The sequence below is a fragment of the Equus asinus genome, chromosome 7 (genome assembly GCF_041296235.1).
Source record: "Equus asinus isolate D_3611 breed Donkey chromosome 7, EquAss-T2T_v2, whole genome shotgun sequence".
Classification (NCBI taxonomy): Eukaryota; Metazoa; Chordata; class Mammalia; order Perissodactyla; family Equidae; genus Equus; species Equus asinus.
The window spans coordinates 69,153,977-69,165,520 of record NC_091796.1 but is presented as its reverse complement, the minus strand read 5'-3'; positions in this window follow the sequence as shown (position 1 = coordinate 69,165,520).

Below are 11,544 nucleotides of genomic sequence, written 5' to 3'. Positions count from 1 at the left end.
ATTTCTCGGAGACTTTCTTCATTTCTTTTTAGTCTTAGTTCTCTCTCCTCCTCTATCTGGATCATTTCAATATGTCTATCCTCAATTATGCTGATTTACTCCTCTATGATGTCCGCTCAAACATTCAGGGAATCCATATTTTGTTTTATCTCATCAATTGTGTCTTTTGTCTCCAATGTTTCTGATTAATTCTTCTTTATAGTTTCAATCTCTTTTGTGAAGTAGCTCCTGAACTTGTTGAATTGTTTCTCTACATTCTTTTTTAACTTGTTGAGCTTTTTGATGATAGCTATTTTGAATTCTCTGTCATCTAGACTCCATATTTCTCTGTCTTCAGGACTGATTTCTGGGTACTTGTCATTTTCTCTCTGGTCCCATTCAACCTCCTCCACGGGGGGCTCCAGCCTCTCCACCCTCTGACATGTGGCTGCATGCATCTCTCAGACATCTTTTGCATTGTGTGGATGTCCTCTTTTGGAGTATGAATGTCTTTTCCATTGTATGGTAGAGGGGAGAGATCACCAGAAGAACTCACTCCACCATGATGCTGATGTCACTCTAAGTTCCTACATTTTAACTGGACTCTGCCCTAAAGGAAAGAAATGACTCTCTAAGAGTGGGAGCTCAGATCCAGTTACAGGGTTCATGGAGATGATGATGTTTTGATGAGAATATTGACATACAGTACATACACATCCAAGATATAACTCAACCATCCCAATTTCAAATATTTTCTTCCATAGTTCCCATAATCATTCACATATTAGAAGCCATGGATCTCATTCTGGGAGTATAGAAAGTATGGTTACCAAACCCATATGTGGCCTCTGTTTACTTAAAGTCCCCCATCAATATTTTTTACTGTGATCAAGATCACAAATAAAACAAATAAACAAACAAAACAAAACAAAAAATAGTGGAATAAATAAATGATAAACTTTTTTTTCAAATGAGGAATCAATCATGAACTAGGTACTGTAATTTGAAAACTAAGACAGATTAATTCTTCAAGAGGATAAACAGTTTACAGAACCTCAAATTAATACAGTCCATGCCTAGGGGAAGGTAGGAGCAGCAAGAAATCTTTGGGGGCAGTGATAAAAGCAAAGTACCCAGCATCTGAGCCAGACAGACTGAAAGGGGCAGAAGGATGGAAGCAGAGAGGGGATTGGCGATGGCTGTGGAAGATCTTCCTAGACTTCCTACACATTCTCCACTGCCAATGTCATGGCCAGAATCAAAAGATAGGGATACTCGTCCCTCTGATTTCTAGCCTGTGCTCTCCTCAATAAAACCTTCTATGTGGGCAAAGCCACAGAGCTCTGGGCTGCTGGGGACCTGAAGAAGGGGCCCAGTGCAGACCAATTTGCTCAGAAACCACAAAGATGGCAATGTGTGCTCTTTCTCAGGGCCCAGATCCCCGGTGGGGAGAACAGGAAGCTCTCTAACAGAAATGAAGGGCAAGAAAATGGAGATGTGATACATTACAGCCTCATTAGCAAGATTTCCAGAAAACAACTGGATCTGATTACAAACAATTAACGTTCTCCCACAGCCTTAGCTAAGAAAGCAGGGAAAGTCTTATATAAGCTAGGAAGAGGAAGAAGTGACTGGAAGACTCACCAGGTCTAGGAAGAAAGAAACAGCAGAAGAAGATGAGATAAAATAAACCAGAGGGACCAAAATATAATATAAGTAAGACATTCCTTCAACAAATATTTATTGAACACTTTCTTCTATTCTTAAATTCCAAATTCCTCATTCTAAGCAGTCCAAACGCTGTGCCATCCCAAGAATGGTCTTCTTCTGCTCTCTAATACAAATCTCTGAGTTCACCAGAGCTTCCCCATCAACATGCCCTGTTTCCTATCCATGATTATTCCCATTTCCATGTCTTTCTCATTTTGCTTGAAATGCTCTCCCCTTTTCCCTTCACCAGTTCAAATCCTAACCATTTCCCAAAGCTTGGCCAAAGCCAAACCTTCTCCATGAACCTGGCCTCGTGTCTTCATGCCCCTCTGTGCAACATCTCATCGAGCTTATATTGCATTCCACACAGACACTTGATATTTTTCATTTTGAATTGTTCTGTTACTTTTGATTGGAACAACAAAGAGGCCAGAGGAGTTGATTAATTAGATGGAGATTTGATTTACAGGTAGAATGAGGGACTCATTTTCCTCATTACTCCATATTATTATTAGGGTAAGTTTTACTGTATTAATAGTCAATTGAGATTCTAGCTGCCAGTTGTAACATTCTGTGGGAAATGTATTTTTAGTTCCCAACTATCAGTTTACAAATCATCTTTTAGAACAGAAGGTGATTTGTAAACTAAATATTGTTTCTGTGAGGGAGAAACAAAAAGTGTGATTACAAAAGTGTAGAAGACAAGAAGTGTTAGACACCAACAACTGCCTTGGAAAAAAATTCCATGATCGAGATTTTCTAAATTAGCAATTAAAAAGCAAAGCTTCTGGCCTCCTCTCTCTTACAGGTAGTCACATTTGCTCGTAAGAATCTCTGCCTCCTCACAGTTTAAGAGCTCGTTAAACATATTTTTGTTAGTTAAGTCAACAGCAGGAAGGTTATTCTGTTAAACAGCGACATTTAACAGAAAAACAGGAACTAGTAACACGGTGGGAGCCTCCCTCATAGACATGTGCTGACCTTTCCTCAGAAGACACACAGCGGACTGAGCAAGTGGGGCCCTTCTTTCAGTTTTCTGAACTTCCCTGTGGGACTGTTGCAGTAACGTGGAGCCTGTTCAGCAAAGTTTCTCAAAGGGTCCTGCTGTGGCCTGCCAAACCTGCTATCGTAACACTCTTCTGCTCCTGCCTTTGCACGGAACCGGGTTTTCTACTGTGGCCTGTGCCTGAGCCTTGACCTTGCCAGGAACACTCCTTGATTCATGACACTCGGCTGGAAGTTTGAATAAAACCCAAATGAGTGTGGGCCATTGCCTAAGCTTGGAATAAACACTGGATTCTCAATAGTTGTGCGTTTACTAAGGTTTTCTTAAAATATCATATGCTTTCATATATTTAGCTTATAAGAGGTCATTTTTTTTCCTCAAAACACAGTATGTGCTTTAATGTAAGAGGTGTTACCTCGGATTGTTTACGCAGAACAACTATACTTATAAATTAACGGACTTGTTTTACAGAGCGAGACAAAGTATGCCTGATGTGAATTAAGGAGCCGCTGAAGCCGGTCATTTGTGGCTTGAGTAACGGTCTTGGGTTCAGGGTGGGTCCCAGCTGCCAGTGGCAAAAGCTGGAGCTCACATGTCCAGCCTCTGGTAGCTCAAAGGTGAACACGAAGGATGAGCAGTTTCCTTCTCCATCAGCTGGTTCTAGGCCCCTGTTCTTTCTAACAACAGCAAGCCTCTCAGCGGGACCTTTGCCAAGGCAGGCTTTCAGTTAGGTTAATAGATAGCTCTTCCTCTATCCAGACATATAACTTTGGACAAGGTACTTAACTTTTCTAAGCCTTGGTTTCCTCATCTGAAAAATGGCCGCAATTTTAATATTTTCCTTATAAGACTTCTGTGAGGGTTTAATTAGATTGTAAGACAATGTGGCTAGAATGAAGAAAGGGAGCCTGGCATGGTGCTGGCTGTTTGTTGGGTGATACTACTGGCCTAAAGCACAGAGAAAATTAGTCATCTACCAATTCCATTTGACAAGTCACACAGCTTTTAAACTCACCCCTCACCCAAAATACTAACAAAATCTGGGTAGATGCTCCATCATTTATTACAGTCTTCAGGCTCACTATTCCATTTCCTTTACGCTCTAAGTAGCAGAACAGGTCGCAAATAAGTGTGAACAGAATATTGTCTGAATTGGTGGCTGTCTTAGCTAATTGTTTTCTCCCAGCTTCCTCACTAGCAGCCAGAAGAAATGAAAGCAAGGAGAGAGGGTAGGAAGAAGGACAGGGAAAGGAGGAAAGCATAGGAGAGGGAAGAAGGCACAGACGAGAGCGGAGGACACCTAAAGATATTCCTTGGCTTGGCTCAAGGAGGTTCCCAGAGCAGATCATCCAGAGACTCTTAAATATTACAGCTGGAAAAATCAGTAGTCACATTTTTGTTCTTTTGTCTCCAAACAGGATTGTATCTAACCTTAACCCGTCAAAACCAATGGGTGGTCTGTCTCAGACCTTAAGGATCCCTAGGAAGTCAAAGCCAGCAATTCCACTTCCCCTACTAATTCAAACTTCACTCCAACCCAGCTGCTCCAGGTCCCAACGTAGATATGGAGTGGCATGCCTTTATTTCAAACTCCATGGGCCACCGGAAGATGTCTATTGTATGGGGAGAAAGCATAAAGAAAAGGAAGAAAGCTGGTTCCCTTCGTTTGACAGCAAATATACAGACCATCGGCCACTGGCCCATGGAAATTTGAAAAAAGACTGAAAGTGTCCTAAAGATGGGTTTTCCATAGGGGACCCCAGGAGAGGGAAAGGTAACTGTCAAGGAGGGAAAGTAGCCTCACCTATCACAAAGGAGGCTGTCATAGATCTAGGTATCCCCCTTCCTAACTCAGACCTCTTCCAACCATTCCACAAGCAAAATGAAGACAAATTTGCCATTTCCCCCATGTCATTTTGTCCCTGGTAGGCTGTGAAAACAGCAGCATTGAGAGTCTCTGAAGTTTGGGTGAAAGCAGATGACAAATCTGTGAGCGGCCCTGTGGTTTGACGGTAGGAAGTTCAACTACCTGGCGGGAGCAGTCAATGGGGGTGATGAAGCATGCAGAAGCCCTGGCTTCTGACTCTACCCACATCACAATTCCAGCCCTCGTTTTGTCGAAACTTCTGTGTGGATGCACTGCTGATCCCTTTCCATCCAAATCAGTCATCGCAGGCTCCAGAAGATATCAGCTTTGGTCCAAAGGTAAACAGCTCTCTGACTCATTTAAACTCTCAAAATATCTGTTCTGACAAGGCCTCTTTGAAAACGTTGCCAAATTTTCCATATTGCCTTATTTTCCCACCACCATAACCCTCTGAGCCTCAAGATTATTTACAAGTCTCATATCTCAGAAAGAACAGATCTGCTGCATGCTATGTGAAGAATTAAACTAAACTTGTTCTTAAGTAAAAAAAAAAAAAAAAAAATGCAACTCCTAGAAGAGCAACTGGCATTACCTTTTAAAGCTGACCACGTTTATACCTTGCAGCTCAGCATCCATCCCTGGATATATACCCTGGAGAAACGCTTACACATATACAGCAGGAGAGAACGTTCATGGCATTGAACAGCATAATACCAAAAAACTGGAAATAACCAAATACTGCTCAGCAGTAGGGTGAATAAATAAATGGTACTATATCCATGTAATGAAACATTATACAGTAGAGAAAATAAACTACAGCTACGTTCAACAACACAAAAAAATTTTAGTATCATAATGTTGAATGAAGAAGGCAAGTTCATATAGTATGGTGCCCTTTATGTAAAGTTTACAAGTGAATAAAACTAAATAATATATTATCATAAACCAAAAATTAAAAAAATCAAGTGACTAAGAAATGCCTCAAGAGGCGAGGGAAGAAGACAGAGTAAGGAAGACTAGTTAAGTTGATGTAAGTTGTTGATTATGTTCTAATTCTGGCATGGGTGAGGGTTTCATGGAGTTCATGTATCAATTAATTTTTAAAAGGGTTATGCATACACAAATGATTATAACGCAAATAATGAGTAAGCGATTACTCCATAAATATTCACTGAGCCGTTGTGTTGAGTATAAATCTAACAATAGCATCTTTGTAGCAGTAGGAGAGAAGGTTAAAAACCCCTGTAGGTGGCTTCCCCATTGTTCCTCTCCCTGGCAGGCTCAGAATTCATTCTTCATAATAAAATCAGGCTACCATTCAGGATAATATTTCACACAGAGAAAAAAAAGTCCCAACAGTTCAGGATCTCTTATTCAGCTGCAATTTTGTCAGCCTCCAACACAGCAAAGTGGAAAATTGGTCTCTCTTTATTATCATGTTTATTTTGCTGGGCTTGTGCATTGCTGAAGCTGGTTTAACAGAACCCGATTATCACTCAGTAAACCCCAGTCTTCTTGCTTGTTGCGGCAAATACAGTTAGCTTCTGTATCTTCCTTCTGAGCCACTGTGGCTACCCAAGTTCTGAGGAGGTCTGCTCCTGATTGGCCTAGCAGCGTAAGAGCACAGGGTGAGCTAACCCAGAGGGAGCAAAGCGGTGGCTGTGAAGTCCCTCCTCCTCTTGCCCAGCCCCCATGTCTTCCGGGACTGGTCATCAGGGCCTCCGCCTCTGCTCACCTGGGTCCTAGAGATTAGTAAATTCATAAACACACTTACAGTACAATGGAGGGAATTGGTTACAAAGAAATAGCGCTGTTTAATTAAGTATTTTCAAATCACTCAAGAAAAACTAAAATTATCATTACTAAAATAAATGCCTGATGTAGGACTATTTAGTCTGTTGTCTGCTGTTTGAAAAATGACCAACTGAACTGACTCTATTTCTTGTACCATTTGAGTGCCAAAAATTGAAATTCTTGCATTCTTCTCCCCTCTACACTGAATATAATTAGTCTCTGCCATTTAGGAGCCAGCTTTCTGTTCAGAAACCTGAGATCTTCTCTCAATTAACCCCCCTGTGGATAACATGAGCACATTAGCAATCCACATTACCAGTGCAGGACTTGCTATTTTGGAGCTGAGAAGCCTTGTCAGGAAAGTGAGCTTTCCGGAAGTCTATGATTAATAAGAAATGGGCGCAGATCCAGGTTGCCTAGTCCTAGGAACTCCCTTCTCTGCCTTCATTTCATCTGCAAAACAAGGACATTCCTATGTGCCACCTGCTCGCCAAGATACTATGCGCATACTGAGTGCTGAGGCTACGAAGTCCTGGGAAGAAAGCCCCTAGGATGCAGTGACAATTGCCTCCTAGAATTCCATTTGCAAACTCAGGTGATACATTTGTAACCTCAGTATGAACCGCATAAGTCTGTCATTTACTATGCATAGAACACATTTCAGGCCATTTCTCTGAGGAAGCCAAATGCAGCAAATCAGACTATACTCTTAGCTATGAAACATAAAATTTCTTCCCAATCTTCCTAAGATCTCTTCTAAGGGATCAATTCATAGGCACAAGGGCCTCTATTTTGGACTGATATCTTGTCATAAATACTCAGATAAGTCTGGGCATTTCCCACTACCCCTCTTCTAGGGGAGGAGGTGTACAAATGATTCCTCGGGATCGTATGACATAACTGCAAAGAAAAGAGAGACAGACACAGAGAGATTTCCCACAAGAGCCCTCAGGACGAATCCCACACAAGGGACTTCACCAGAACGGAAGCAGCCTCAGACACGGGCTAGATTCAACACTTTCAGGTGAGCTGTCTCAACTTTACCTGGGCCTTCCATAAACGCAATGATGAGACCACACCAAAGCAGCATGCCCTGGGCACGGAAGGTGAGGAATGGCACGATTGTGCCAGGGTGAGAGGTTTTGATACAGGCTTGGGTGGGTGCCTTTGGACAAGGCAGGCCGTGGTGTGTCACCATCCTGGGGCCTCTTCACCCTCCCTGGGGATGGGATGAGGAGGGCAGGCCTGCCCGTCAGCTCTGTCCTCTCCTTCTTAGCATTCCTTCCCCCAATCCAGGGTTCCCTACAGTCTCTCCTTATCCCACAAGATGCCCTTCCTCCCCAAAGGACACCCAGCTTCCCCACGAGTCAGGAACCTCGTCTTTGCTTAGCTGGAACCACCACCCCTGCTCAAAGGAGAAAAGGGCAGGAGGCGTTTTGGTTATCTCAGCAGAGGCACATTAGATTTTGCACTGGGGCCATTTTTATTTGTTCTGTCACTACACAAACCATTATTTTTTGCCATGAAAAGAATCACTCTAGCTCCCCTTTGGACATTAGAGATAGCTAAGCTACAGACCCGTAAATGGAGTCCTGTGTCTCGACGCCGTGTCCCAAAGCAGCACCTGGGAAACAAGCTCCACTCAAGTGTCCCTGTCACACTTCCCACCCCCACCTCCTTGAGGGCGCCAAAATCAGCTCCAAGTGGCCAGGAAGAGCTGTTGGAATTATCTCCCCTAGAATCTGGTGGTTGAAGAGAAGATAATCTAAGAGTGTCTTCTGCCTTCTGAGACTAAGAGATGGAGGGCTCCGAGTTCTGATCGTTCCGAACCCACCAAGCAGGCTTTTCAAAAGCTCCCTAAGCAAGCACCAGTGGAATGTGGCTGGAAAAGAAGAAATTAATCAAGGCCAGCAGGAACCTGCTTGAGTGTCAGATCAAGTTTTCTAGAAATACATCAGACTGTACAATCAATACAACAGCCAAAAAGGAAAACCATTGCAGGACCGATTATACTTTCTGATACAAGATGTCTGAGAGCTCACTTCTGTTTTGATCCTTGCTCAATTGCCTCATGATTACCACAGTTTGTACGGCTCCATTTAAACTTAAATCAGTCACACTAGATGCTAGTCACAACCCGGCCTGTGTTTTCAAGCGCACTGAGTGTCTGATGCTGTTGTGCAAATAAAACAAAGCCCTGCGATCCGCTCCCCTCGCCTGCTCCGGGTGTGCAGACGATCAGGATCTCATCGTTTTGCTTCATGTCTCCCGTAAGCAATTCCATATATTCCCTTAAATCCTACAAGTCGTGTAGAGCATTAAATAGAATTGCTTCTGAAATTCAAACGTCTATTTCTCAGCTCTCTGTTAGAATTAAGCTTTTGATGATAGCTAAGACAACCCCAGGTTGGGTCTGTTGGCCTTCAGCTCAGCAGATGAGAGGCTGTCTTGATACATTACCCCCGAGTGTTAGCGAGGCATTTACACAGCCTTGGAGGGTTGAAGGGCATTTCACCCTAAATTTTGAAGGCAATGGTATAAAATTTGAAAAAGAATGAACAGCATTTCCCTGTGCACGTCAAGACATTAAGAAATATACAGTGAAATGGATTATTTTATAAATATACAGTCTCCCTGTCTGGCACGACACAGACAAGGGGAAATGTGGCTTATTTATTTCTGCCCCCTGTAAATCCTTTATTTCCTTTCCTGAAAATACCCAGTGGCATACCAGCTGTGACCCAGCGTCTGATGTGTGTGTATGTTTCAACTGCATGTTGATGGTATTAAGAATCGAAGCATCCCTAAATCCACCTCACAGGAAGCCAGTCCATAGCTGCTAATATTAGATTACATTCTAATTATTTATTCTCTATCCCTCTTCACACCTTTATTCCAAGACCAACAGATCAGGGTTCTTCACTGAATATTAATGCTACCGTTCGTCAGTATTCTCGAGCTGCATTTGTGTGTCTCCCTGGACAGAGAGACCAATCACAGGACAAAACGGAAATCCACACTCTGCTCAATATCACATTAGCATGTCTCTTCCTATTTCGGTCACAAAAGTCATCTCCCAGTTGTCCCACATGAATAGCCCCTTTAGCACGTATCAATATGGATGAAGCCCAAACGACTCACTTCATGCAAAACACTAAAAGTGGATTGTCCTTTCTTAAAAAAATAAAAGCAGGCCAGTAGACCACCTCTGCCCTTTTTCTTTGTAACAGCAGCTGCTTCTGTAGCTTTACCCTGTCTCCTAGAATTTACTGCCTGCCTACCCACATCAGGACCAAACAGGAAACTTCCTGTGGAAATGAGAAACTGGAGTTTAAGATCCCAGGGAAATGTCTCTACAGAAAGGCAACAAAGCAACGAATGACGGAGGAAAACAGAAGCCCTTGCCCTCCTTCTCATGGGAAAGTGCTGCAGCTCAAGTCCAATAGTTGAAGCCCCTGGTGGGAGAGCAGCTGCCTGGGCTGGCGTGGGAGCAGCGGGCAGAGGAGGCAGGGCAGCCCAGACGAACTGCGAGAAAATGGGCGGCTCAGGCCCACGGCAAATGTTTGTTTGAGTCTTTAAAAAATTACCTGCAGTCAGAGGTTCAACCTCAGCTTTTGGATGGGGCCGGATGATAGACTATTAAATTATTGGTTTTGCTACCTGTAGTGTAAACACTCTGGCAGATAAGTGAAAACACCTGGCAAATAGTTTATGTCTACCTGTGAGCCTGAGCTCCCAGTCAACCATCCAGTTAGGTCCTCAGTGAGCACTGATTGATAGAGGTAGGTAACATTTATTGAGCTCCTATTAATTCCAGATCCTCTCCTAACCGCTTTTAAACATTACTTCCAATAATTCTCAAACAACCCCATAAGGTAGGTAGAACCTGTTTTGGATGGTTAATTTTACGTGTCAACTTGCTTGGCCACGGGGTGCCCAGAAGAAATGCTATTTCTGGGTGTGTCTGTGAGGCTGTTTCCAGATGAGACCAGCATTTGGATCAGTGAGCTCACTGAGTAAAGTAGATTGCCCTCCCCGGTGCGAGCGGGCACCATCCAATCCGTTGAGGGACAGAATAGAACAAAGGTGGGGAAGGAGGAACTTGCCCCTTTTTTCCTGCCTCGCTGACTGAGATGGGACATCTCTCATCTTCTCCAGCTCTCAGCCTAGGCCTGACGCCACCGGCTCCCCTGGTTCTCAGATCTCTGTAGGCAAACTGAATTACACCACTGGCTTTTCTAGCTCTCCAGCGTGCACACAGCAGGCCGTAGGACTTCTCAGCCTCCGTGACTGCATGAGCCAATTCCGCATAATAAATCTCCATATATATGTACATCCCAGAGGTTCTGCTTCCCTGGAGAACCCTGACGAACACACTTTTATAAACAAAACTGTGGCTCAGAGCAATCATCGAACTTGCCCAGTCTTACGGCAAATAAGTGGCAGAGCCGAGCCCACGTGACTCCCAAGTCCATCCGTGCTCTTTCCAACACACCAACAAACACCCACCACTGTCAAGTGTGCCGAGTTCACTGGAATTTCCAGGCTAATAAAAACTGAGGCAAGCTGAAAGTTAAAATTGGGTAAAATGTAAAGTTTATCCCTTTTAGTAAAATGGAAAGTCAGACTCAGAATTACCAGCTGTTAAAACACTTACCATTAAGTATCCTTGCCATAGCTCTGAAGGTCAAAAAGCCAACGATCCAGAAATTAAAGTGCCAGTAACTTCATCTCCAGAGTTTAACATAGAAGACAGTAGAATAAGCTTCCAAATATCTCAAGCCCTAGGTTGGACTCAGGAGATCTGGGTTCTACTGCTAGATCAGTTATGAAGCAACAGTATGTCCCTAAGCAAGTTTGCTTGACTACCCTGGCCTCAGTTCTTGCCTGCAAGAGGAATGGATTTGATTCTACAAGATTTCTAAGTTCCATCCTGATCTAACGCTAAGATTTGTGAGAACTAATGCTAATTCCCCTCAGGACATCCTGAAGAAACAAGACCTACTTTGCAGACAAAAAGTAGAGACTCAGAAAAGTTAGGTCCCTTATTCAGTACTTCATCACAGAGCCAAGGTGTAGCGTCTCTCTCTTTCTCCTATATTGCCATAGCCTACTTCTTCCCCATCCTGCATTGGGATGCTTCACTGACATTGGCTGAAGTGGGACAGAAGAGAACCAGAATGCCCCT